Raw genomic sequence first — 27679 nt, 5'->3', positions numbered from 1 at the left:
CTAAGTGCAAGATACTCTTTCTGAATTCATTCACTTCAGTAAAAACCACATTCTGTTCAAGGCTGCTCTGAGAAAAAACAGCCAAAGCAGTATGAAGCCGGGTATTTTACATAGATGAATTCTTCAATCTGATTACGAAGTAAGGTGCTTTACACTTAATACACAAATACTACTTCTGACTGTTATACCCGAAAAATACATTTTATTTGCCATCACTGTGGTCACTAAAAGTCCTAGGGTGTTCATGTCATAGTCTGAATGTACATTATAATCTATAATACAAAGGAGGTTTTCTCAAATTGTCTTTAAACTGTTACAGCTTTTTAGAAAATGATACAGTTTTGGGTTATTCAATAGTTCTATATAAAGAACCACTGTCAGCTTTATTGCTTATCTATGCTTATGTCTCAAAAAACTGTAAAAACAGTATGAAAATGTGACTGATTCACTAGTGAAGGGGAAGGGTGAAGCAAAATTCTCTGCAGTGTGTAAAAAAAGTAGATAGTGAGAGTCACCTTCAAGTGGATTATACTCCTTTAGCCTATTTCCAAACTTCCAAAATTGGCTACTTCAGTGTGTTGTTGCTGATTTGCTCAAATACTACCACATATCACGATATTATCCATATGGCTGATTTCTGACTGATCATTTGTTTCCTTTTCTTATACCTTAAGCTTTCAGAATTTTTTTGTATCTTTGGGATTTTATTTATTTTGTGATTAAGTCTAATGCCTAGTATTCTGGAGGGTGTGGCAGTTTTACATTGTACTCTGAAGAGCTTTCTCCTTGCCAGCTGTCTTATTTAAAGACTCTTCATAGAGAAGGCTGCATTCTTTATAATTTAAATGAATTAAATATTTAGTATATGGATCCTCAGGCAAAGTAAATGCTTCAAAGCATAACTAGTGATATACTATCCCCTCATTGTTATTACATTAGAAAAGGGACAACCTGTTCTTACAGGCTATGGGTGGGCAGACCCAACAGAAGTGAAGTTTTCTATTCTAATACAGGGGATGCCTGTTCCAAAGCTTCACCAATGGGATGATGCAGAAGTCTGCACTGATCTTCTGGGGAACAATGACCAATGCTTGAAACAGCACTAGGAGACTTCAAAGGATGTTGAATCCCAGTTAATTAGAGGCTATCTTGCTGGTGTGTCATAAGATATAATCACAGAAAAGGGAGAAAAAGCATTTACAGAATAAAACCTTTGAGATCTTCCAGTACTACCTTAAAGACTACACCTATTCAAGTAATAAAGAAAATGGCAGGCACCCTCCTTGTGCACTTTGTCTAGTGTGCAGGAGTGCTTGAAGATATGTTAAGGTATCATTCCCTGACATGGGAAATTGCTTTATGAAGGAAAACGCCTGTGGAACCTAAATGCTTGTTGTGCTCCTGATGAGTTACAGACTGGATGCAGACACACACGGTGATATTTGACAGGTATGTTATATGGGAAGTCAAAATAGTTGACAATACTGGTGACTTCTAGGCTTGAAAACCATAGATCTGACTCCGTACTCCTGATTTAGCTATTTCAGACCAACCTAGTCAAGAAGATAAGCTGGTTGAGTCTAGGAGTTTTTATTCATAAAACTGCTTTCCTTCAGTTCATTGGTCCAGTATCAGAATTTGAAAACGTTTCCATTTCTGAAAGCCACCTGCTTCAGTACCAGCAAGCACCTCTGGAATAGCCCACACTCTTCTAGCAACAGGTAGTTCACACACCACTAGAGTCAGAGATTAAAGCTGTCTGACATATGAAAGCTGTACTCCTGAGCTTTCAGACAGTAAAAAGCATTCATTTCTGTCCCTCGTGGATCTTGAGCTATCTGACCTTAAAACTATGTCAAGTCTGCACTGGTCTTTTCAGCCTGCGAGAACTGTTTTGTCTTTGGCCCATGGCTGAGAACAAAAAGTCACAGACCTAAGATCATTGCAACGTCCAGTTCCTGAAAATACATACAAGCTACCTAGATTAGTAGACTTAATGTAGTAAAAAGCATCTTGAGTTACCATAGCCAAGGCTTTTATCTAGGCTAATGGGTATATAAGTAGAGGCAGAACGTAGACATGCTGAACCCATTGATATGGTGAACTACATTAATATGTAGTTTACAGAGCATAGGTTTTTTTCTGAAAAGAGAAAACTTCAGTGTAACTTCTTTGCTTTTGAAATATCCAGGCCCAGCTAATGAATGACATGTCTGTATGAAGCCTGGGCCAGGCTCTTCTCTGTGAGATAGATGCTTTGCTGATACTCACATAGCAGCTTGTGCCAAACGACCCTAAAATATTACAAAGAACAAAGGCAGACTGTGGCATTGTGGAGCAGATTGAGAAACCCTGTACAACTCTGTCCATGAAGCCCAGAGGACCTCTGTGTGTACTCAGGAACTAGGGGGAACAAGGGCTCTCTAAAATCTGACAGTTCCGCCTGCCTTTCAACATTCCTAGCAGTGCTGAGCAGCAAGCATAATCACAAGCCGTATGTTGTGGGACTTCTGGGAAGAAAGGCCTGTTTACATCCATTTTCCCCTAAGGTAAGCATCTCTCGGACACTGGGGGTGGGGGGTGCCGGTCCTTAAAAGCCATTGACACATAGGAGGATGCAAATGCTTGTCTTTAAATAGAAATACTGGATGAGGGGAACCCAACTATATACAATGAATAAATGGTTCAGTGTAAATAGCACTGTTTAGATAGCAAGCGTGTCTGAATATGCCAGAAACTGGGTGATTTGCCTTTGTTACACGTTACCACAATGACAGAAGATTGTCACCCTCACAAGGTTATCATTTAATGTCCAGCAAATTATATAGAATCATCCACAGCATTACTTCATTTTATAAATGTTACAGATTAGTCTTGGTGCTTTTGATACTAGTTTTTCAGTCAGGCTTTACTATATTTAAATGTGAACTGCTCAGTTTTAAAGGGCAGTTTACATTTGTCCAGGAAGTTAATTTCATGTAAACGTGGTTTTACAAAACTCAAAATTGTACATTTTCAGAAAGAGCTAAACCAAAACTGTGTTGCATAAATGAAAGCTTTATGTGGAAAACAAACAGACCATAATTCCCAGCATTCAAATTGCAAAAATCGAAAGAGAAAAAAAATTACTAAATAATGATGATCAGATTGAAAGCATTCCTGAAGGTCATCAACACTAATGCAGTATACTAATACTGTTGCATTAGCAGTAGCTTCAGGTTCACAGACAACTTTTGTGCTAGAAGACCTGTCATGATGAGCTGTCAAACACTGGGTAAAGTGGAGCTCTGGAAGAAAAATTCTTTTAGGATATGGAACTTTTCTTGGATATAATTTAGCAGTCATGAAGACTGCTATTATCAGTCTTTTGAAACTGTAAGAATGAAACAGAATGAGGTAGGTCGAGAGAGACCTCTAGAGATCATCTGGTCAAATCTCCCTCTTAGGGCAGATTTAGATCACATTCAGGCCTAACTGCTTCATTATTTTGAGAGGGTGATACAAGGAAATGATCACCTGCTTTGCAACTTATTTACTTATAGCAACTTCTAATGATTTCTGAATATTGCTTAATAATCCTGCTTGCCCTGATTGTTCTGTGGAAACTTACCAAGGACTACTATGTTCGACAAAAATAAGAGACATGTCCTTGGAAAGCAGATGGGTTCTAACAAGTTGAGTCTTTGTAGACTATATATGGACAGTAGAAACTAATAAGCTAGTGCTTTTAGTAAGATAGAGGTGGTAAACCGGCTGGAACTACTCTTGTTCAAGAAATGGTCTAAGAGAATCTGTGCATGCTCCAAGGAAAAGTACAAGGTGAGGAGGACTGTGAGCCTTCCTCCCAAAGACCCCCGGAGACGCCCACCAGGAGGCAATGCGCAGGTGCAAAGAGAACATAAACTGCTGACACCAGCCTCTAGAGCTAACGCAGCCTCACTTATGCATATGGATGTTTGTGTTATGTAATCCAATGGATATGTATATCCACACTCTAGAAGTTTTTGGTAAAATGTGCTGGGGGTGTGCAAGCTTTGTGGAGAAATCCCCTTGCACCCCGGCTGGAATAAACATACCTGCTTTATAACTCTCTCCGAGTTGTAGAGTTTGTTTCTGTGCATCAAGGGAGGACACAAAGAAGGAACTTAATCACAAGTAAAGGGGTTTACCTAATGCAGCTATCCAAGAATCAATACTTTTGGAAGTCTCTCATGTGCATTCTAGACACCCTAAATTGTTTTTATTTGCAGTAGCAGGGCTATATATCCGGGGCATAGGGAAGAATCTCCTCCAGCTTTTGTTATTTTCACTGCAAAAGTTGTCCAGGATAGGAGAGAAAAGCATCAATGAATAAAAACTATTACCAAAGGGGGAAAAGAAGTGAAGTGTTGCAATGTCTTAAAAACAGAAGGATATTGGCAGCAGTTATCTAAGCAACAAAAGTCACTCGTACTTTCTTGACTTCTTATTTTTCAAAAATATTTTTTTCATACTCATTTTCAAAGTCTTTATTTGCAGAGTACTACAGTATTTTGGCTAGGATATAAAAGTGCAGCTGTGCTTACAGAGTGGCTGAACTATATCGTAATCGGAGAATAGGTGCTACCCTATTATCAAGAACCAGAAAGTCTCTTTCGAATACGTTTTTGGAAGGGGGAAAACAGAATTATATTCCAAACTAGCACCATGTTATCATAGTAATTAATTACAAGCCTTTATATGTATGGATTACTTATGATAGTTTGCAGTGGGGTATGCCTAAACACTTCACAGATGTTTATCATAATCTCTGAAAAGACAAATTTACAATACTGTCAAAATGCACCAATTTAGGTTGCAAATACTACATTAGTAGCCCTCTTTCAGGGAAGAGGCGCTGGTTAAGAGCTTTACAGCGGGGAAATGAGCCGCCCCTCCCCCGAGGCTGCTGGCACACCGTGGTTAGGTGGGCAGCACCAGGGTCCCTGCAGCTTCTCCGCAGCCGTGGAGGATGCCCAAGCCCGGCTGGCCACTGCCAAGGGGACGCGCTGCCTTGGTACAGCCCCCCGCACGCCTCGCCGCTCCGCGGAGGGAGCGCGCTCCTCTCTCCCGGGCGAGCCGCGGCGGCGGGCCCGCGCGGCGGGAAGGTTCGTGCCCGGCGGGGCCTCCCTCGCCCTGCTGTACCCACGCAGGAGCCGGCCTGCCAGCCAGCGCGGAGCCTCCCACCAGGGGACACTTCCGCGCCGCCCGGAGAGCGACGCTGCGCGGCGCGGGGGGCAGCCGGGCCGCCCTCCCCGCGTGGCCGCCCCGCAGCCCGCCGGGACGGCCCAGGCCTCCGGCTGCCCAGGCCTCCGCCCGCCCCCCGCCTCCCGCCCCGGCTGCCCAGGCCTCCGCCCGCCCCCCGCCCCGGCTGCCCGCGGGGCGGGGGCGCGCGCTGGCGCGGGGCGGGGCGGCGGGCGGGGCCGGTGCTGGCGGCGGCGGCGGCGGCGGCGGCCGGAGGAAGATGGTGGCAGCGGGAGGAGCGGCTGGCTGCCGGGCTTCCCGCCCTGCGCTGCGCTGCGGCCCCCCCCGCCGGAGCCGCCCTGCCTGCTGAGGAGGCGGCGCGGACCCGCACCAGGTGCGGAGGGGCCGCGGCCGGGAGCGGGGCCGGGGTCCGTCCCCCCGCGCCGGTGTGTGGCGGGGAGGGAGGCCGGCGGGCCCCCGGGCCCCGGGCGGGGGGGGGGGGGGGGTGGACAGCCCACTGCCGCCCTGGCGGCGCCTCCCGGGGGCGGCGGGGGGCCGCGGCGCTCCGCGGGTGTGCGCCCGTCTCCGAGCGGGGGGGGCGGCGCCGCACCTGCCCCCAGCTGCGGGGAGCGGCCTCACCGCGCACACCGGTGCCTCGGCGCCAGCCTCCGGCCGGCGATTTCGTGCTTGTGCGTTTCACCTATTTATTTATTTTACTTAGTGTTGGTGGGGTAGGCGAGGAATAATGCTGCGGGGAGCTGTGCATGCCCTAATGCACTGGTTTGCTGGCTTTGCTTTTTTAAATTTTTTTTTCCCCCCACCCCGCATCTTTTCTGTGGGGAAAAGGGAGGGGAGGAAGGGGGCGGGGGGGATGTGGCGATTTCGCAGCCGCCGATCGCGTGGTGACAGTCGCGGCAGGACGGGGAGCAAAGCCTTCTCCTGCCGGAGGTGCTGCCGGGCGCTCTGGCCGCGTCCCGGTTTGCAGAAGGGAACCCAGCAGGGCCTGGAGCTTCCCATCTTCTCTGCGGGGGGGCAGCGAGTTGCCTGTTCAGCTCTCCATCCCTGGGCTGGGGGGGAGGTGACATCTGCTACCATCACGTACCGGCTTCAGGCAAGGGAAGGCGTCTTGATCTCTTCTTTCCGGAAAAGCAGTTTGATGTAACGATTGCCTAAATCACAGTCGTGGTCAGTGCAGCCGTATGTGCTGCATCTGCTTTCTGGAAAGATCAGTGTTAATAGGACCAATGTACCAAGACTTGTTTTATTGCTGTCATCTAGAAATCTGCCCTTTAAGAGAGACGATAACTTGGGCCTAGGCTGGAAAATGCAGTATCTTTTTGCTTTCCCCTGTTGTGGCTTTTTTGGGCTGTGGAATTGCAGTTTGCTGTAGCGAGCGTGTTGCAGATTGGACTGTTTTTGTAGCTGCTGAGGAACGAGAAGGCAGAGGAGATGTTTGCCTGACTCTGCATATATTAAGGGTGAGCTAATGTGGGTGTAGGGCAGATCAGGCATGTAGCATTTTTCTTGTCTATGACGTGCATCATGTTATGCCAACTGATAAGAGTACACCCAGCTGGCTGCAGTTTTGCGTCTGCTCTGTGACTGTGACCCGTGGGGTCCCAACCAACTTGCCCTGGAAAATATTCCAGTCACAGTACTCCAGGTTCTGCTGCATTGCTGTTAAAATTTGGACTGGCTGCACCTGGCTTTGCAGCCTGTGGCTGGAACAAGCACGTGATGCCTGACTTCCCAAACACTGATGGTGACACAGAACGTGTTTATTCTCTGGGTGCTACATTTTAGTGGTATGCAGATTGCCAGAAGTGAGGTGCACTAATGTGGGGAGAGGAGGGGGGGGTGTGAAGGGGAAGGATAGGATGCCCAGAAACGCTGTTCGAGAGTGAAGGACAACAGTTACTGTTGAATTCTGTACATTTGTGTGTATTTATACTGAAAAATTAAGTGTCCAGTAAATAATAATGCAGACCACAAGAAACTCTGCAAATGCAGAAAATTTAGTGTTCTAATGCACCTTGGGATGGATGTTGTGGATGTCTAATGTGAAACATAAATGTGAGTGAAAGCTTGCCTTCATTGGAGAAATGTGATCTGAGATTGAGAAATCTATGAACTTTTAGGCCAACCTGATTGCTACAAAGTAATGGCAGTTCAAGGTTGGTTGTGTAGTATGAATCATATAATTCATTGGTCTTAAATTTTCTTTGATGTTTCTAGTTGTAGCTCAAAGTGATACTTTTATCTTACATTAATGCATTGTCCTCACTTAAAATAGCAAGTTTTCTGGCTGCTATTCTGTCTCCTAACAGATGCAAGGCCAGCCTTTTGGAAGGCTATTAAAATAAAGGTATTCACAGATTATAGCCTTTGGCTATAAAAAGTAAGAATGCTGGGAACATGATTTGGTACATCTAAGAAGATAGATAGTCTTGGTGTGTTGGAAAGGAGGGAGAGACACCAAAGGTTTTTGGTGTAACTCTTTTTGGTTACTTAATATTATATCATTTTCACAATTTCTTGAGTTAATAATTAATTCTCAATGATTTGGTTTTGATAAATTTGCAGTTCCTTACGTGTTTGGACGAGTGTAAATGCATTTCTAATTTTTTATTTGTTAAACTGTCTTCAGGTGTTTAAACCATAGGAAGTAATGCTTTGGAAGAAATCTTGTGATACTGGATGTGGTGGTGTGGTGGATGCCAGAGGTGAAAATCTTGGTGTAGTCCATTGTGCCTTTATTCTTGTGGGACAGGGAAAGCAGGTGGGGATTTTTGGAGATAAACCTGAACATCTTGTTTATTCTATGTGTATGTAAAGGCTCCATAATGCTTTGAAATCAGGGCCTGCTAATTTTGCAGCTAATGTTTGTGTCATCTGTCTAAAAAGCAACACTAACCAGAAAGCTGAATTCTTTGCTTATGAGATTTGAATGGATTTTAACTGGACCAGGAATTGGCTTCTGACGTCTTTGATAGCATTTTAAGCCACAGTCATATACAATGCTTACATTCTTAAAAAGCCTGCAATATGAGGATTATGTGCATCTTTGAAATGTAGTTAACCTTTTTATAAGCCGTGCCTACTGGCGCTAGACCTGACATGAAAGACATACGGGTGAAAAGAAATGGCATCTCCTGTTCAGCTGCTTATTTTGTATTTTTAACAGCCCAGTGTGGGAAGTCATTTGCAGTGGTTTTGTTGTTTGGCTTTAGGTTGTCTCAGTGCGCAGTAGTGTTTATGGCAAACAAAATCAGGAGAAATTAATAGTGAATCCAGAAAAGGTGGCTGGCAAAATACACACTATGTTGGTTCTGTGGTGTTACTGCATGTGTGTGAGTTCAGGGTTCATATCCAAAATTAATGATCATGTTAAAAAAAAGAAATATATAAAATAAACTTCAGAGTCATCAAGTAAACAAAACAAAGGAAAAAAACAGAGATCTAAAACTTTTAACTTGCATCTCATGGCCTAGATACTTCAGACCGGATTCAGCATTTTTTCCTCGGCACATGAATTGTCTGCTATTGATCATAGCTGTTCTGGATTTATATGAGATTATGAATTAGAAGAAACAGATCTTTTGTGCTCAGAAAAAGAAAAAAAAAAACTTTAAAAAAATGAGAGGTGCTTTGCATAGTTTGATACATGTTGTCCATAGGCAGTGCAGCTTGATTAATTAAGACCTAACTTTGAACAGGACCTTATTACTGTAGGTTTAAGTCAAGTCTTGATATTCCAGTAATGCATTTTTAAATGTATTTTTCTGGTTTTACAGAAGGTGAGGATTCCTGCTTAATGAGAGATCTAGGAAACAACCCTCTGCTCATTTATTTCTAATAGATTGCATGTCATACATATTGTGTAGGGGTTAAAGGTTTCAGAAAAACAGATTGATTAGGTTTGCTTCATAGTATTGATTGATTTGATGAGCTGCTCAGAGCAGTGTGATAGTATTTTTCTGTTTCCACTGCATGAGACTGCGTTCTTCTAAAAAAGCCGTATGTTTGTTGCTTTACTGAAGGGGCCGAGGGAAACATCTTTATTTGCTGCTTTCAGATATGCAGGCAAATAATGATGATAATACTTGTCCTAATTCTGAATAAATAAATACAGGAGCAGTGTGATGGGTATGTTACAGCCGTGGATGGCAGGGGACTTGGATAAAGATACTCTAGGACCTTAGGATGGTATTTTTCCACTAGGCCCTTTCTGCTGGACAGGGTCCATCCGTGGGAGGAGGAGTGGAAATGGGAGTGCAAACCCGTTTCCAAGGAGCCAGTAGGGAGATGCCACTGGGAAAGTGGCATCTCACCTGGTCCATTGTGTTGTCCTTACAGGATCATATCCTGCAAGGTGTTTCCTGTTCTGTGTTCTGTCTAGTTGCAAATAATTCCTGGGAACAGTTTCCATCATCAAGTAAGCCTGTGTAAGCAACTGTTTTGTGGCTGAGCAGTGGGGTTTTGTACATCATCAAGCAAACTAGTGAAAGAAATGGATTATAGAAGTATTTAAAACAATACATAGTCTAGGTGAGGTAGACCACACTGGGAGCCTCTGTTTTTCTTGTTGCCTAGCAAAAGGAGGAAGAGATGTTCAGTGACATTTAGCCATTTATTTCAGACCGTTTAAAAGATTTAGAGTGTTTAAATTTATTTTTTGTTTTTGTTTTAGACATGTACCCTCCCCCCATGCTGTCCAGCATGTTCTTGGATTATCTATTTGGTCCGTCAAATCTTGCTTATAAACCAGCAATTAAGCATTACTTGCTTCTTTTGTTTTAATGAGCACTTCAATAAAAATTACTCTCCCTAAGAAGATGACCACCTTGTCACCCATCTGAGGAAAATGTGAGAGCAGGGAGTGAAGAGACTTCATTAAAAGTCTGTGGGTGAATGTGACAGATGAGCAGCACGTCCTTGGAATCTGGGTTGAATCCTTTTAGTGGTGATTTGTTTTTTCAACTAATTAAACTCTTCTGAACCTCTGTGGCACCCTTTTTGTGCATCAAGAGCATCCCTGTTGAATTTGATATTCAAACTTTCAAGTCTAAAAGATGAGCACAGAGCAGGAAAACACCAGGAGAGCAGAGCCGTGAAGTCTACAAAACTTGGCCATCTGCTGCCAAGATCGATTGAGCAACTACCCTGCATTAACTCACTGTTTTATTTTTGCCATACTGGGGATGTATGTCAGGGGAAGAACTGCCTTTCTGTGTATGTGTGATTAAGGTACTGGCTTCATACCTAGGAGATACAGGTTTGGTGTCCTATATTGATCTAGATAAATAATTCTGTTTCTCTGCAATTATTTTCATTTTTCTATGTAAGAGAAAAGGTTTCTGATCATTCCTCTTCTGGTGGTCAGAATTTATTTTTGACAAGAAACATTTTGGTCAAAAATTGGTGGGTATTCAGGTGGGCAAGAGCTCAGGGGCTGAGTAAGAGAAGGTATTTTTAAACAGAAGGAGGAGAAAAAAAAACCAAAGTGGAAGATATAAAACATACATGACAATTTTTTCCTAACATATGCTTAGGTTTTATTAGTGAAATTTCTTTATTTATTTATTTATTCTGATATATGAATTGCAATTCTTGCCAACAGTGTTACTGATACTATGTATTTACAGTGTCTGTTATAATGGGACTTTAATCATGTTTGAAATCTTGGTGCTTTGGAAATCTTAACTATAACTCTTCTTTAGACTAAATAAATACAAATTAGAAAAACATTTTTAAAAGAACAACTGAAAGTAATATCTAAAAAAGCTCCCACCAAAGCAGGGGAAGGCAGTGGAGGGTAAAAGCTCTTGCTCTAGGTCTTCCCCACACTTAGATAAGAAGAATGCTTTAATTAACACTCTTCAGCCCCAAAGAACAGGCAAAACCGGTAGTTTTCTGTATGTTGGCTGTCTCAGGTGAATTTTGGGAGCATGGGTACTGCCTCCACCATTGGAAGGAGAAACTTGTACATTTTGTGTGATGTGTGTGAAGCTGAGGGTTTTTTCCTTCTCTTTTCTTAACAGCTTTCTCGCACCAGCTTTTTTATGATCGCAGAGTAACTTGGGTTGGAAAGGATCCCTAAATGCCATCTGATCTAAACTCTGCTCAAATCGGGTGACTAAGGCGAGGGCTGCACATGCCACGTTTGTAGCTCTTGGCTTAACTAAAGCAGGAAGCTCTGAAGCCCAGGCGCCGCACCTCTCATGGGTTTCAAACACAAGAGTTTGCAGAAGGTTTTGCTTACCACCCCAGCAGGATGGGTCACAGCTGCTGGAGGCAAGCCTTCCTCCAACCTACCCTCCTTCTCTGCTGGCCAAACCACCATGCAGAGAGCTGCTCACTCTGCTGCAACTGTTGGGGCAACAGGAGTGTTGGGATGAAGAGTGTCTGCTGTGTGACAGAAACAGCGATTACCTCCTGATGGGTGCTGGTTTTTAAGTCCTGACTTTCCACGGTCATTCTACTCAGGAAATGGATGAAATATGGGCCTTTTGCTATATTAGCTTATCTAGTGATCTGATCATTTTTAATTCTTTTTTTAATTGTATTTGTAAAGTGGTCAAAACAGAGCAAAGTAACATCCAGAAGTTTAGAAAACTCTTTTACCTAATGAAGAAAATCTCCCCCAGTAACTTTGTGGTGAGCTGACAGAAAGTTGTATTAAAAGAGTCAGTGTAAAACCAGTCTGTAGCTTTGTAATTCCATCACATTTTCAGCGGACATTTTACATACCCTTTCCACAAACTTCACATGTATTTCTGATATCCACAGATATTGTACCTTTTGTTTCAGAGTGATAAATAGGGATGGACTCAGGGTTCTGCTCTTGCTCAAGAATTATCTTCCCTTGCTGATAAATGATTAATGTAATCCACTTATGAGATTGCCATGACATCATTCAGATTTTGGCATGCTTAATTTTATTTCATAACAATGAGAAAGTCCCAAAGTCCTTGAAAGCTTCTTCATGCAGGACCATGCTAAGGCTGCAAGAGAGATGTTTGAGCTTGATGCCTTCTTGGCAAGGAGTTGGGCATCGCTCTGAGGGGACAGCTCCGTAATGCATAATGTTGGTTCTGTGTTAGCTTCAACATCCAGGCTTTAGACTTTTAACTACAGCCTTAGGATAATTAGTCCGATTGCTTGGACAAGACTTTAAACTAGGGCTAAGTCAGGCAGTTTTAATGGGTTGTATTTTGAGTGTGGTACCCTTTGGGCCACACCAATTTTGGAATCAGCAGTTTTAGTTACAGTTAAAGTTTAGTTAGGGACTGAACACACTCTCACATATCTTTTTGTTTCTATACCTAAGAAAACTGTGAAGACTAAATGTCTTTATTTCAGCTTAGGTCAAACTGATTTGGAATGCAAATTTAAAGGTAATTAAGTCTACAGAAAACATATCTATATTTTAGGATTTACACTTAATGCTTTGATATACAATATATTGAAACATGTTCTGGAATCAAATCTAGTTATTAAAAAGAACTAGTATTTCTAGTTAGCTACTCACTTGATCATTTCTGGTTTTGGAGCTGATATCCCAGCCTCTTGAACAAAATTTTTGTCAGGAAAGCCAAATAAGTAAGCTGGAAGGTGAAGAGTAAATTGATTAGGATGTTTATAAACTGCATGTATCGCTGCTTATTTTAGATGAAAAATAGTCTCAGTAGTGTATCAGGTAACTCTTTGAGTTACATGGTTATTGCAGATGACATGGAGCATCACTTCTGCTGCACTGGTAATGCGAGTGCCTGTGTCACTGGGATCCAGTTGTTAGCTGTCTTCGACCACGAATAACAAAACATTTCCTAGAGGACATCTGGTTCTCTGTCAGACTCCCCTCGGGATAAATTCCCCCCTGATAGCCAGTAGAAGCATTTTGAACTGAATGGTAGTATGGAAATACAGTTGCATGAAAAGTGAATATTAAAAGCACAGTCCTAGCTTTTATACAGTTAATATCCATATAATGAATTTTTTAAAAAGCAATAAGTTCTCTACTCCAAAAATGATTCCCTTTTGGTGATTCTCTGGAAATTAAAACTGCACTGAACAGCCTTTCTGTGCATGGAGCAAAGGCAATTTTCATGTATCACATTTTTGGTATGCAAATTCATATTTTATTGAAGATACTTTTTCTTCAGCATTTTTATCCATGAACATAATGACTTCTTAGGTGGAGGTCCAGAGATATTTTTGATTTTTTTTTCTTCCAGTATATAACTATGTTGAAACCTGAGCAGATCACAAGTCAATTTTGATCTGCAGTGTTAAACTCTGTGTTACGGTCTGGTAAGCAGTGGCATCCACAAGCACTGTGGTGCAGGTTTATATATATACACTAGATGCTGTCTGGTTAATAGAATAGCACAAATAGCAGTGAGGTAAGAGTTTCTTTTTTATTAAGAAACAGCACTTTGTTTATTTGGAAAAGGAAGATTTTTTTTCAAATGGCAGAGTGTGTAGAACAGGAACCTTAGGGCCATTGGGCACTGGAAACACTGAGGGATATGTACTGTGCTTTTGTAGGTGTCTTACACCTGAAACGAGAGGGTGAAATTACTGGGGAGAATTCACAGGGTGGGGTTGAGTAATTCAATGCTTTTTGTGGAGTGAGGAAGAGGAAGATACTTTTTTGGTCAGTTAAAATACTTTTAAAGTCAGTCTGAAGGTTTACTAATCATATGAACTGCAAGGACTCAATGACAGTACACAAAAAAGCTGCTGTTCTTCTGTTCTTACAATATTTGTGTCTTAGTTATTAATGCTTAGCGTGTCAGAAAATCAGACACACACCCCTTAAAGACTCACCTGTCCAACTAGGTGCACATCTGCCATCACTTTATTTACACTGTCTGTTGAAGACTTTGCTTCTCTCTGATGTCTGACAGGAATCCTGTGGCTTTACAGCCTTTCACAGTATCTCACACAGTTATTACAGTATAGTAGCATACAAACCTTGGTCATATCCTTTTTGTGTTGGCTTTTCAGATGTAGTGAGGTTCTGAATAGTGGACATACCTGATAATCTGGATAAAACTCACTGCTTCAGTGGCTCTGAGAAGAATCCGATGAAGTCTTTTGGTGGATTTCATTGGTCTTCACCTGGCAACTGTGGGGGTTCATGCTAGGGAGAAAAGACACATTTGCAAATACAAAGTCATCAAATCTTTCAAGTATGAAGTGGTGTGCTGTGAAGTCACCTGTAATTATTCATACTGAGTTTGAACAGCATGGGAGATCCAGCTGAAATGCTGGTGGGTTTTAGGAAGGAAGACTCTGCTTGCAGAGAAGAGTCACTCTATGCAAGGCAGTAGTCTGTTGCTGCAGCTTCCCTGGAAACCCACCCATTTTCCACTGGTACCACCTGATGAGGAAGATGCCACTCTTGCGGTCGATCTGTCCCGCAGCAGCAGTTTACAGGTGATGTGTGTTTGTGTAAGGGGGAGAACAGGGGAAAGGGAGGAGTCTAGTTAATTCTTTTTTTCCCCCCTAAGAAGACAAATTGGGATGTTGAAAATGCAAAAAAGTATCAGTCATCTGTTAAGGCAGTGTCAGGGGATCTTGCTTAAGGTTGGTGTCAGGAGTGAATTATTTAGGAAAGAGATAAACTTGCCTGAGACTTCCAGTCTTGCATAATTCTGTGTTCACCGTGGTCAAACTGGCCCTTCTTGAAGCCTCTCAAGAACTATGGCAGTACAGCTTTGTAAAGATCAAGACCAAATTTTACTATTAGTTTTGACAAAAGTAATTGGAGCAGTGATTACATGTCGGCAGGTAAATAGTTACCAGAATAAGATTTTCCACACTGGCGCCTGTTACTGGTTTTTAAAAGTTACATCCTGTTTGGAGGAGAAGAGTGGGGAAGGGAAGAGACTTTGTGTAATTGGAGCATCCATCTGGTGCAATTCGATGACACAGCATGTTAGTGAGTTCTCTCATACTTGCTGTAACCAAGCCAATGCCAAATACATGACAAGGACTTAGCATACAGTATAAAAATGTTGTTCCTGAATATTATATATTCAGGCTTATAACTTCTGAAGTCTGTTTATTCCTGTACTCTTGTTTATTAACTGAGTCTTTGGAAGATACCCTCAGATCCCATGAGCTGTTTAAGAACAACATTCGTGAAATACAAACTTTTTTTACCAAGAGAACGGAATCCCCCTAAAGGTCTCCCATGCTTTTATTATCCAAAGAGCAAATCTTCTGGCTGCAGTCCTGTCTGAAGAGAACGCCTATGCATCAACATGTTAAGTGTCAAGGGTGCAAATCTGGAAGCCATTTTCTGCTGAGGAGAGACTAAAGCCTTAGAAGTTTAGTCTTTTGTTCTGTTGCTTATCAGCTGTGATATGCTTTCCCCACAGGCAGTGGTTTCTGAATTCTCTTTTAGTGGCTCCAAGATCTGTTCTTGCTGATGTTTGTAGCTTACCAAGCACTGACACAGAGAACTGATGAGATTTTTGACACTTTTACTTGAGAGGAGGCGTTTGAGTGTCAGAAGCAAACATGGAGTGAAAATATACCAATTTCAATTTGCATTTTAGGAGATGGCAGTGGTATTGTTGCCAGTTTTTGTCTGGGGACTCAGGATGGTAGCAGTGCTTTTATTTGTATTTCCAAGGTTATCTTTATGACTGCGGATTCTTCAGCTTCAGCCCCATGTACCTCAGAGGAGACTTTCCTGTGTGCTAGTTATAATTTTATTTTTTGTGTCCCTAAGTGTAGCATGTAAAAATTGAATTTCTCTTGTTATCCTTGAGCTCCATCTGCATGTGCACGGTGCTTGTGACAAGGTCTGGAAGGTAATCTCACATACACATTTTATTTTGCGTCTGGTGTGTATCTATTCTGGTTTTACTGTGGGTACTTTGTATTTTATATGCCTTTGAATTATATGTGGTGAGGATTTAATCCTCTTCTTTTTCTCTTCTCTCCCATCTGTATCTGGTTTGTAAGCTACGTCATCATGTTTTCCACTTGTTCTTTGTTCAGAGGAGGCTAATTCTTCTGCTTCTAAATTTATCCCCATTCATGAGTTCCCAGTATGTGTGACATATTCCCCAAGAAAAAGCAGTGATGTAATAGTGGATTTTGCCAGGGGTTGAGGTTAGAAAAAACACCTTTGCAAAGGATCTGATAAACCTGTGGAGGACACATGGGGACAGAGTTGAATGAGTTCATGTCTGGATGTGCATTTAATCTAGAAATATATATTTCAGAAAAAAAACTATCTTTTGGAAATTATAGGAGAATCATGGACTGGGTCAGTGGGAAAACCTTAGAGCTTAAAAATTGACAGATGCTTCACCATTTTGATAGAAACAGCTTTGCAGTCCACAGTTTGGAGCCAGTGGCCCACAATGTCTAAATAAATCTTTGTCTCCTCATGATAAAGGCTTGTCAGTGGGTGGTTACCATTTTGCATAGCTCTGATACTCCAGACTCAGGGAGAGTCTTTCCATTTTCTGTGGCCTAGTGAATATATGTTTGGTTTTTTATTAATGCTGAATATATTGTTGGGATGGTATCTGTACATACATGAATAAGATGGCATCTGGTATTCTTCTACCACACTATATTAGATGCTCAGTGAGTTACACAAATAGAAGACCTCCTTGTGACAGCCGTGGACACAGTTTCTGTTATCTGCATATCAAGTACATGGCACTTCTGTAGCGTTTGGTTAGTAAAGGAAGCTACCCCATTGTTGCTGCTGTGATTGTACGCTGCTTTATATGAGGGTTTGCGTGGGTTTATCGATTCATTAGAGACAAATGCATTCCTGGATTGCAGAAGCAAACTTTCTCCAATTTTCTTGGTAAACCTTGTGCTGTCAAGAAAAGAATTACAGTAATTTTGAGCAGAAATTGGGTTATTAGTCTACCTTGTGGAAATTACATTTTGTTTCTACATCAGTAAAATTTTTTTTTTTTTTGGTTCAATTCTTTGAATTGAGACATGACAGAAGTCCAGGTTCAGTGTTTTTTGATGTCTCTTGGGAGAGAAGGATTTCACTCTGCCAATTTTTGGCCTGTTGAACAGAGACAGTAAGGAATACAGGGACTGAGTTAAGGGTAATGTTAGAATCTTAATAGCAAGTTTCCAGTGTTCGAGTTTAACTTGCCATTAAAACTCTTTGCTTTAAAAGAATTTACGGATCTCTGCCTTGGTTGTGTGTCTTGCAATGTGGGTTGTTTGTCTTGAAATAAGTAACACAAGTATGTTCAAAGAATGATTCTTAGTAAATGGAGAGGACTGAAATGTTATCTCCCTTTTGTTAATAAAGGGGAATAATTTTACCTCCTAACCGAAAAGCCCTCACAGAAGCATCAGGAAACAAAGCTATAATGGTAAGAAGGACTTAACTGTGAATGATGGGGTGAGGTACAGAAAGGAGAATTAAGCGTTGATGTCTGCTAGACTGTGAAATAGTCTCCCAGGGAGTAAAGGAAGATGCATTTTTGGAGATGTGAATACTCAGTGGTGCAAGGGGTTCAACAATACTGTAGGGAACAATCCTCAACTTGAATAATCTCTTTCTGAGGGATTTAGACATGGCTTGGCTTTTCACGATCTGGGATGACTTCATCATTGAAACTGACATAAGCAGATTTTCTTTTCTTCTTTTGTTTCTCTCCAGATGTAGTTTTATAATACTGTTTCTTTCTATGAGAACAACCATTTGGAGATGTGGTAAATTATTTTCTGTTTTAGTTTTGCCCTTGAAGCAGCATTCCATGACTCTTCGGTGGTCAACTGCTTTAGGTTGATATTTAAAGTTTGATTAAAATATAGTAATGGTTAGGAATGAACATTAGCATATTTGATCCTTGCAGAAGAAGGTCAGAAGTTACTGGTGGGTCAGTATGACCTGTCCTACAGATGATTGGAGTGTAATTGCATACAGTCGTGCTTCGTAGTGATTTTTTTATTTCTTTGCAAGTGAGTGGAATGCTTGTAACAAGTGCACCCTGTACCAATGGGTCTATCTTTGATGTATCACAGAATCACAGAATCGTCTAGGTTGGAAAAGACCTTGAAGATCATCCAGTCCAACCATTAGCCTAACATTGACAGTTCTCAACTACACCATATCCCTAAGCGCTATGTCAACCCGACTCTTAAACACCTCCAGGGATGGAGACTCCACCACCTCCCTGGGCAGCCCATTCCAACACCTAACAACCCGTTCTGTAAAGAAATACTTCCTAATATCCAGTCTAAACCTTCCCTGGCGCAACTTGAGGCCATTACCTCTTGTCTTATCGCTTGTTACTTGGTTCAAGAGACTCGTCCCCAGCTCTCTGCAACCTCCTTTCAGGTAGTTGTAGAGGGCGATGAGGTCTCCCCTCAGCCTCCTCTTCTCCAGACTAAACAACCCCAGTTCCCTCAGCCGCTCCTTGTACAACCTGTGCTCCAGACCCTTCACCAGCTTCGTTGCCCTTCTCTGGACACGCTCGAGTCATTCAATGTCCTTTTTGGAGTGATGGGCCCAAAACTGAACACAGTCATCGAGGTGCGGCCTCACCAGTGCCAATTCAGGGGTAAGATCACTTCCCTGTCCCTGCTGGCCATGCTATTGCTGATACAGGCCAGGATGGCATTGGCCTTGTTGGCCACCTGGGCACACTGCTGGCTCATGTTCAGCCGGCTGTCAATCAACACCCTCAGGTCCCTCTCTGACTGGCAGCTCTCCAGCCACTCCTCCCCAAGCCTGTAGCGCTGCTGGGGGTTGTTGTGGCCCAAGTGCAGCACCCGGCATTTGGCCTTATTGAAACTCCTACAGTTGGCCTTAGCCCATCGCTCCAGTCTGTCCAGGTCTCTCTGCAGAGCCTCCCTACCCTCGAGCAGATCAACACTCCCACCCAACTTGGTGTCATCTGCAAACTTACTGAGGGTGCACTCGATCCCCTCATCTAGATCATCAATAAAGATGTTAAACAGGAGTGGCCCCAAAACCGAGCCCTGGGGGACACCACTCGTGACCGGCCACCAACTGGATTTAACTCCATTCTCCACAACTCTTTGGGCCCGGCCATCCAGCCAGTTTTTTACCCAGCAAAGCGTGCGATCATTCAATCCTCAATGTTGTTCTACTTGCCTTTCTTCCTTAAAAAATACAAGGAAAGTAAAATTTGTAGAAAAATCAATTTAAAGTGTAAGGATCAGATAGATGCACAGTGAGTGGCAGAGGGAGCACAATACAGGTGCTGGATAAAAAGAGATTAATAGAAGAATGGTAACACTGTACAAGTACCCTTAACGAAATAATGTCCAGCATGGGTAGGGAGTGTACTCGTTTTGGCTTCAACAGAGGTAATTTTTCTTGAGGTGGGGGAGTAGGACACAGCTGGAGCAATGGACCCAGATTTCGGCTGGGATAGAGTTAATTTCTCTTGAGCTGGGTGGGGGAACAGCTGGACCTGGATTGGCCAGTGGAGTATATCATATCATGTGACACCATGCTCAGTATATAAAGGAGGGGTGGACGGGAAGGAGGGGATTCTCTCTCGCTTCAGGGATTGTGATGGCAGGATCTTGGTTCTTTTGGGATCGCTGACTGGGAGCAGGCTGGGTATCAGTCAGCCGATAGCGTGTAATCTCACTTGTAAAAAAAACCCCACCAAACCCGTTTGTACTTTCTATTATTGTTTTGGTTTATTCCAATTACTAAACTGTTTTTTAATCTCAACCTATAAGTCCCCTTTTGTCCCTCCAGTTCGTCCCCCCATTCCCCAGGCTGGGGGAGGGTGAGCAACTGGCTGTGTGGTGTTTGGCTGCTGGCTGGGTTCTGACAGTGGTAAAAGAAAGAAGGATGTTTAGAAGTTAAAGGTGTTAGAAAAATGTTAGGAGAAATTGTGATGATAATGCTGGATTAACTGAAAGACTGCTAGGGAATATGTTTGGAAGTGATTCATAGGATTTGGGAGTTAATATAGATTGACAAAGAGGTTTTTAGGTTCTCATTGTTAGGTTTTCCTTCCAGGGAGAGTATCATTTCTAGCTGAGGTGTCTTTCCTGCCACATCAGTCTATCAAAAGAAGGTACTGTGTGTTTGTACCCAAACTTTTTGCTGGAAAGATGAAGCAGGTACTATGATTGCAAAGTGCCTTGAGCTATTTCAGAAGATCTGTCCTTGCTTCCCCACAAGCGGTCCAAGCAGTGCCACTGTAGCCCTGAGGATTCTCATTGTCACTTCTCTCCAAATCTTGTTTCCCATGCTCTTAAAATCCGGTATTATGGCGAATGCTTGTTAGTACCTGAAGGCTGATTATTTCTATAGACTATTACTGTCTCGGTAATTGTCCTGAATTTCATGATGTGCTTTATCATGTACCCACATTCACACATTTTACCCATCACTGTAATACCTTCAAGCATGTGAAGCGGGCAGTGCTGCCTGTTGAGCAATAACAACCCGTACTTGCACAGGACCAAAACTCAATAACTAAGCATCAAGCCCGACTCCATTGAGTGTTGAGGTTTTGATTGCAAAATCTATGGTGTGATTGCAGTTGTATAGAACTGGTGTTGTGACTTCAGTGGTACTCAGAACTGAGAAAATTATTGTACTGCATGTCATTGAATTAGCTGATTCCTTGGATGTATTTTCCTTGCAAGTATTTAATGGTCTATTGTACATATTGTTTCTCCTTCCCTTCCTCCCTCAACTTTTTTGCTAAAGAGGAGGCTAATTTTTGAGTCAGAGCTGAAAAACTGTACAATCTCCAATAAAGTAGCTTCCATAAGAGGTATACAGCAGATACTGATATATTTTTGTCTAAGATCTTTTTCCTGCTTTTGAAAGCTGTGTGGAATCCATTAATTTGCCAGACCTTTCCAGATCTTTAGAACTGGAACAGCAGTGAATTTGGGTGGTTCTAGAAGGTAGTGTAGTCCTCATAGCCATGTGCTGTGCATGGGTTGTTTGGTATGGTGCAGTGACCCAAAAGACTGCTGCAGCAACCGTTTCTTATGTGGAAGCCTGTTCAGTGAAGCAGAGAAGTTACCTGCTGCACTGGCGGTCTGCCTGTCAGTTGTGCTTCACCACTGCTGTGCTTTTTGTGTGTTGTGTTAGTAGTTGGAGGAGTTTGAAGGCACACTGTAAAACCTGCCAGGGAACTGTCAACATTTGGTTTTAGTTTTTGTGTCTAAGTTTGATAATAAATTACTGATGTTGTTGTGTTGTTGCTGTGTATGTAACCCAGATCACAAGTCATTGAGAGTGGTGGAATGGTAGGGCAGCTCCAGTGCAGAGTCTGTGACTGCCAGGAACTTACTAAGGTTTAGAATAGCAGTAACTTTTATCTTTTCAATGAATACAAAGCATGTGATTAAACAACTACTGCCTGATGCCTGTGGTTTGTTGTTAAAGGCAGTTGACAATCTTTCATGTCTTTTGGCTAAATTCACTGAAGCTTGTGCAAAGGTTTAACTTGCATGTGTATTGTGTGAAAAGTGCTACAAATACCTGGAAGTTAAAATACTGCTAGGTGTTCTTCTACTTGTTTCTTTCTGTGCAGAGCAAACAAAAAAAAAAAATTAAGGTGACATCACTGCTTCAGTGTTGGGGATGTAAGGGTGTAAGTAATGAACTGATAATCCTTTCTAAATGTGGGAGGTGACCCTTTTTGTTTAAAGTAGCACTTAGTTTATTTTGATAGTAGTTATTACCCTGTCTGCTTCTGTTTACTTTTTCACTAACTGCACTAGAATAGCTCTTAGAAATGCCCCATAGAGATAAGCACGCTGGCATTTTCTGAGCAATGAATAGACTAGCAGAGTTCCACATTGTGGAAGCCCTGCATAGCGGCTGAGGCTATGCTTTTGAGCCACAACATCCAAATTCTCTGAGGTGGAGATTAGTGAAAGTGAAGGGTATTAGTGTTCTTTCTCAGTTTAGCTATATCTTCCCTAAATGGGATTTTCTTCCTAGGGATCCCAGGATTGCAAATCCTTGGGAATTTGAAAAAGTACAAGAGCAGAAAATAGAAAATATCTAACAGTCTCAATGATTCTTTGATTTAGCCGGTCTCACTGCTCTGCTTCTAGCATAACTAGCCAAGTCCCAAACAATGATTTTTTACTTGCTTCAGGAATGTGGAAGAAACAGTATTTTTAATGAGAAAAAAAGCAGTCTAGAGGCATCTGATTTAAATCTCTGTAGTTCTGCTGTGATCTTGTCAGTGCAACAAAGAACAAAGCTGTATTCAATTTTGTAGAGTTATATTTATTTAGAATAAACTGGAGGTCTATAGTATTCAATCCATGTGTTTGTTACTGTCAAAGACTTACTTAGGAACTGAACTGAGGTGGCACTGAGGCATTGTGGACATCTCTGGAGGATATGCCCGTATTCTATTTGGAAGCAATTTTGCTACATAAGTTGCCACATTTTGGTTTTGTTGTACTGTTTTCAAACAAAATCTGTTTAAGTAGCTCTTTTTTTCTAACTGTAAGCTGTATACCATACTCTTTGTCACGCTTGCACTCTTTTAAATTCAGAATGACTCAGTTGATTTTTCAACTCTTTGATGAGCTCAAAAGCAAAGATAACTTTTTAAAATTTTGTACGCTTGCTTGTAGTTGGAGGACAAATACACCCAAAGAAATCTGTAAGAGAAGAAACATGATGAATAAGTGTACTGTTACTTAAATAGTGCTCTTATCCAAATCTTTCTTCAGGCAAAGTTACTTTATTACTCTTCTGTCTCCTCTCCTCATGTTGTGTTCTTGCTGGAAGAATTTGCTTCTTTAGTTTTTTTTCCTTTTGTTTTGTTAGGAGATCTATTGGGCAATATAGTAAAAACAACCAACCAAAACACATCACCACCAAAACAGCCCAAACCCAGAAATTAGTCAGTTTGAACTCTGGACAGCTATTTTAAGGCAATTTTGGTGCTAGTAAGGTATTTTTTTTTTATGAGCAACTAAAAATCATTCTTCTCTAATTTACAGATTTATGAAGCTTGAGGGAATTAAAAAAAAAAATTGTTTCCTAGCGAGATCATATTTATGGGAATGTAGGTAGGGTGAAAAAAGTATTCTAAATCAATAGTAGTTTCTGAGTAAAAGACTGAGATATTTTATATTGCCTGCCTTTAATAATATGGATACATTTCTTTAGCTGATTTACAGAACCTCCCAAAAGCTTTTAATTATTGTTTTGTTTGTTTATGTCTAAGTTTCCACACAATTTATTAAGTGTTTTTGGCATTAGTAAGCATCATGAGAGTTTCTTGTACAGGATTCTTCAGTAATTTGTCTAGAGTGACAGAATGTATAGCTCAGTACAAAAGCCAGTAATGAAATCCTGTGTATGCGTTTGGGATGGAAGAGGCACCATTTAGCCTTGTTTCTTGGCTATATTTTTATCTGCTTGGAACCATCAGGTGGATGGGAAAATGCCCTTTCAAGGAATTGCCACTACTGGATCTGCATTTCTGTATTTGGGAAGTGCTCTTGTGCAGTTACTCCTGTGCTTAATCTTTTTGCTTTCTGTCATAGTTTCTCCTTATTTGATGGTCTTGTCAGAACCCAGCAAAGTTCAATATGCTAGGCAGGTTGTGAGATTCAGAAGAAATCAGTCCTTGAGTAAAGCCAAGCAGAAGCATCATTTATCAAAGAAATGATTGCAGAGTGGCTAGATTCTGTACACTGGGAAGGAACTAAACTTTTGGGTGGTATAATGTTTGGACATTTTTATAGAATCTCTTATATTAAAACTGCGCTTGGTAAGGTTACAACAGACAAACGCAGTATCTTCCCTTGTATGACTTAACTGTTGCATACCTCCTCCACTGCCTTGGCATCAGCACCTGACAAGCAAAGGTGGGATGCCTTCAGATCCCTGTTACACTGGTGTAAAACTGTGTCAGCTCCAGGTGTTTTAAAATTTAAAGCCTTTTCAGTTTCTTGTATAATTCAAAGCAGCAGACCGTCTGGACTACTCACTTTCACAATACAGTTAGTTTATGTTTGGAGATGATTGAAAGTGAATTTGGGAAACCTGGCACAAGAGTGGCTAGCACAGCTTTTCTCAGGGAATGGGCACGATCCCCTCCCCTTTCCCCGCCAGAGACCAAATGGCCTTTTTTTGACCTGCACATGTCCCATGGAGAACCCTTGTCTGTCTCTTGAATATCACTTCCACGTGGCTCTTCCCATGGGATTTTTGGGGTGTGATTTGTAATCTTTGGCAGGTTTATTGTGTAGCATTATGGAGAAGCTGGGGAAGGGATGGGCAGGTCTTCTCGCCAGCATCAGGGCTACCCTATAAGTGTCAGGTGAGTGCAAGTTTTTAAAAATGGACGTGAAAGCACTGCTATGGGGAAAAGCTTCCATGAGAGGATCTGGGAGCTGGGTCTGGTCTGAAGCCACGACTGATTAAATTAAGAGAGTCTGGCATTGGGGATCTTTGTAATGCACTAGACAGCCACAGGACTGTGATTTCCCCTGGTGCTTTGGAGAAGAAAACCCTTAAGGAATTACAGAAACACAAGGACACCTGGAATCTGATTTTCATAAGATTCATAAGGATTTCATATGTCTGGCTTTCTTTTACTGCTCTGTTGCTTTCTTGTCCCACTCCCTATATCCTTACTACATATCTCCCAAGAAAGCCAGGAAATCCTGTTGAGAAGCAGAAGAGGGTGAGGATAATGTCAGGCTGAAGACCTGCTGAACTGCTGGCCTGGTCATGCCCGCAGGTCGGTCTGCCAGCCACTGCCAGACTTCTGCTCACCTTTCCCCTACTGGGAGGATGAACTGGGATTGCCCATGAAGCTCAAATGAAGTCCATTATTTTGAGACTCTTATAAAATAAATATAAAATTGGCCAGTGGCTGAAAAGTTAAGGATGAGAAATAAAGAAATATTTAATCACTTTAAAGTATTGTTTGTGGATTATCAACCTAATAAAAGAGCCTACCTTCCAGGCTCTTTAATCGTAGAGTGTTTTCTTTCAGCACAATATTATGCTTAGGTTATAAATCTTCTAAACTTGTGTCGTTCTTTTGTTTTCTTTTTGGTAAACAGTAATTGAAAATCAGCAACATAATATATTAAATCTTTAATGAAGCTTTAATTATGTCTGTACATTTTTATTTGAGTGATATCAACTTGTATAAAAACATTATGCATACTTCACATGTGATACTCCACAAAATGCTCACATATAGATAAAATAACATTCATCTGGTTTTTATTTTATAAAAGTTCTTTTTTGGTAGTGGCTTTGAACATTTGTGTTAGTTTGTTTAGGTTCTGTATGGGTCTTTAAAGTGTTGATGCTATATGAAGTATAGAATTTGGATTAATGTATCAAATAATAGAGTTTAAATGTTTGGCTTTTTTAAAAGAAAATTTCTTTTGCAGTTCTGAATACCTATATATCGGACTATGACTACTACTTTTTCCTTTTTTTGCTTCCCTTTTTCTTTCTCACAGACACTTAAGTTATGATTAATTGAATAAACAATTACTGAAGGAGATTATTAGAAATCTTATATGGCTTTTCTTAGTTTCAGCACTTGTAATTTTGCAGTTGCAGTGATCTTTCATAAAAAGTTCATGCAGTTAATAGTAATATTTTTACTTGCACAGTGTTTTACAAATGAATGAGCTCTTCAGGAGAGTATTTTCTGTTACTTTAGAAGAAATATAGAACTTTGTGATAATCAGACTTCTGCTTTTTTAAAGTATTTTCTTTTGACATTTTTCACTAAACATTTGAAATAATTTTGAATCCTTGCCATCAGTAGTGGTTGTGCCACTACTGTTGTACAATGAAAAGTAGTGGTTTGTGGAGAGGAACACTCACCAGTTAGAAGTAGGTTTGCTAGACAGTGGGCTGATTTCACGTATGACCTTTTCACTGCAATGAAACAGAATTTAAGCCATCAAAATTAATGTATTAGCATAGCTTAGTAAAAAGGGACAACATTTAGACTTCTTTTTCGTATTTTGTTTTCTATCTTCAATATTATCTGAATTGACAGATGAAAATACAGTGGACATTTTTTATTCTCATCAGTGTGATGATAACTGGGTATATCTGTAGCCAGCGTTTTCATCTACCTTATAACAATAAGACAGCATAATTTCTCCATAGTTATCCTTTGCCTTCAAACCATGGTGTTTTTGCTGTATGTCTGATTACTCACGTAGACTATGAAAGAACTCTGACATATCAGGAAGTATGCAGTTGCTATGAAGGCTCTTTACTTTGGGGTGGGGGTGTTGTTGGGGTTTTTTGGTGTTTTGTTGTTATTTTTGTTAGGAGTTGAATGCTGAACTTTAGATTGAGTACTAAGCTTGTTTGGATCTCAGAAGATTTGAGTTTCTTTAATTTTCTAGTCTGTGCTTTGACCTTCTACTCAATTTCCCATTATTCTTTCCCAGTTGATAAATTTCCATTCAGAAGTTAATCGTTATTAATTCCACTTAAGCAGGAGACATAAGAGCACCAAACAATAGCCACACTCCGTCTTTGTAGGAACAGAGAGAGATCTGTCTTCAAAAGTATACCACCTTGTGTAAGTGTTGCAATTCCTGTCTGATTTGAAGAATGACTTGCTGGTTTCTTTGATGCCTCTCTCAGAGGATGCTTTCAGTATTGTTCATGGAGGAGCTCGTACTTCATTACATCTCAGAAGTCAGGAATGCCCCTTGGTGGTATCACACACTAGCGCTCTCTAATTACTGACGTTTTTACTGCTGGAGCACAGAACCAGGTATGTATGCTATGGTGGGGTTTACTGGCTGAACCTGAACTGAGGCATTTTGTCCCTGTTTTCTCACGTCTTTCATGAATGAAAACTTGTTTCTTAGAATGGCAGAAGAAGGGATTTTTAGCCTACTGCTAGTTATTATAAATTAGTGTTTGTTCTGTGAAGTGCCTATGTACTAAAGTAATGGGAGTTCTGTGTGTTGCTGTAGTGAAAGAGCGTTTCAGTCTGTAGGAGTTTTAAAACAGGATGCATCACATTCTGTTGTATTTAGCATTGGGCAAAACTACATGGGCCTTATGTTGGTACAACACAGTGCTTTCAGAGGTTGTGAACTGTGGAACAAGGTTAAGTAGCTTAAGGAGATGTATGTGTTCTTTGTCAATGCTGAATCAAGAGATTTACTTTGAAAAGCAGGTTAAAGATGTAAGAAAGAATCTAATCATAGTAAGTTACTCTTTTTTTCCTTTTAAAAGAATTTTAAAGATTGATTTTTATTTTATCAGTGTATGATTTTATTAATCTGTTGCTTTCTACATTTTTAATGCCACTTCCTGAGGGAGAATTTTTCAAAGACTATGATTGTTTTCATGAGTGATTATTCTGGCAATGTTTTTAATTTTTTTTTTCTTCATAAGTGTGAGGTGCAAAGGTATCCTTGTCCTACAAGTAGAGTCAACTTGTTTTGGGTGATTTTTTTTTTCAAGTTTTAAATTTAGTAA

The 27679-nt window shown here is 41.2% G+C and overlaps 1 protein-coding gene across 4 annotated transcripts in view; it reads left to right on the top strand.

Moving 5' to 3' along the window:
* Positions 1-5437: 5437 nt before the first annotated feature.
* The window catches only part of APBA1 (amyloid beta precursor protein binding family A member 1), a 98492-nt gene continuing 76250 nt past the window's right edge, over positions 5438-27679 (top strand). For 2 of the 4 annotated variants that reach the window (XM_074812537.1, XM_074812533.1), the window contains exon 1: positions 5438-5596. The gene's annotated coding sequence lies outside the window, so the exon portion shown is untranslated. Of the gene's footprint in view, positions 5649-5871; positions 5892-27679 lie in introns of those variants that run through there. The other 2 variants (XM_074812535.1, XM_074812536.1) reach the window with 2 other exon arrangements.

This window comes from Strix aluco, chromosome Z, assembly GCF_031877795.1.
Source record: "Strix aluco isolate bStrAlu1 chromosome Z, bStrAlu1.hap1, whole genome shotgun sequence".
Classification (NCBI taxonomy): Eukaryota; Metazoa; Chordata; class Aves; order Strigiformes; family Strigidae; genus Strix; species Strix aluco.
This window is presented reverse-complemented; position numbering and strand designations above follow the sequence as displayed.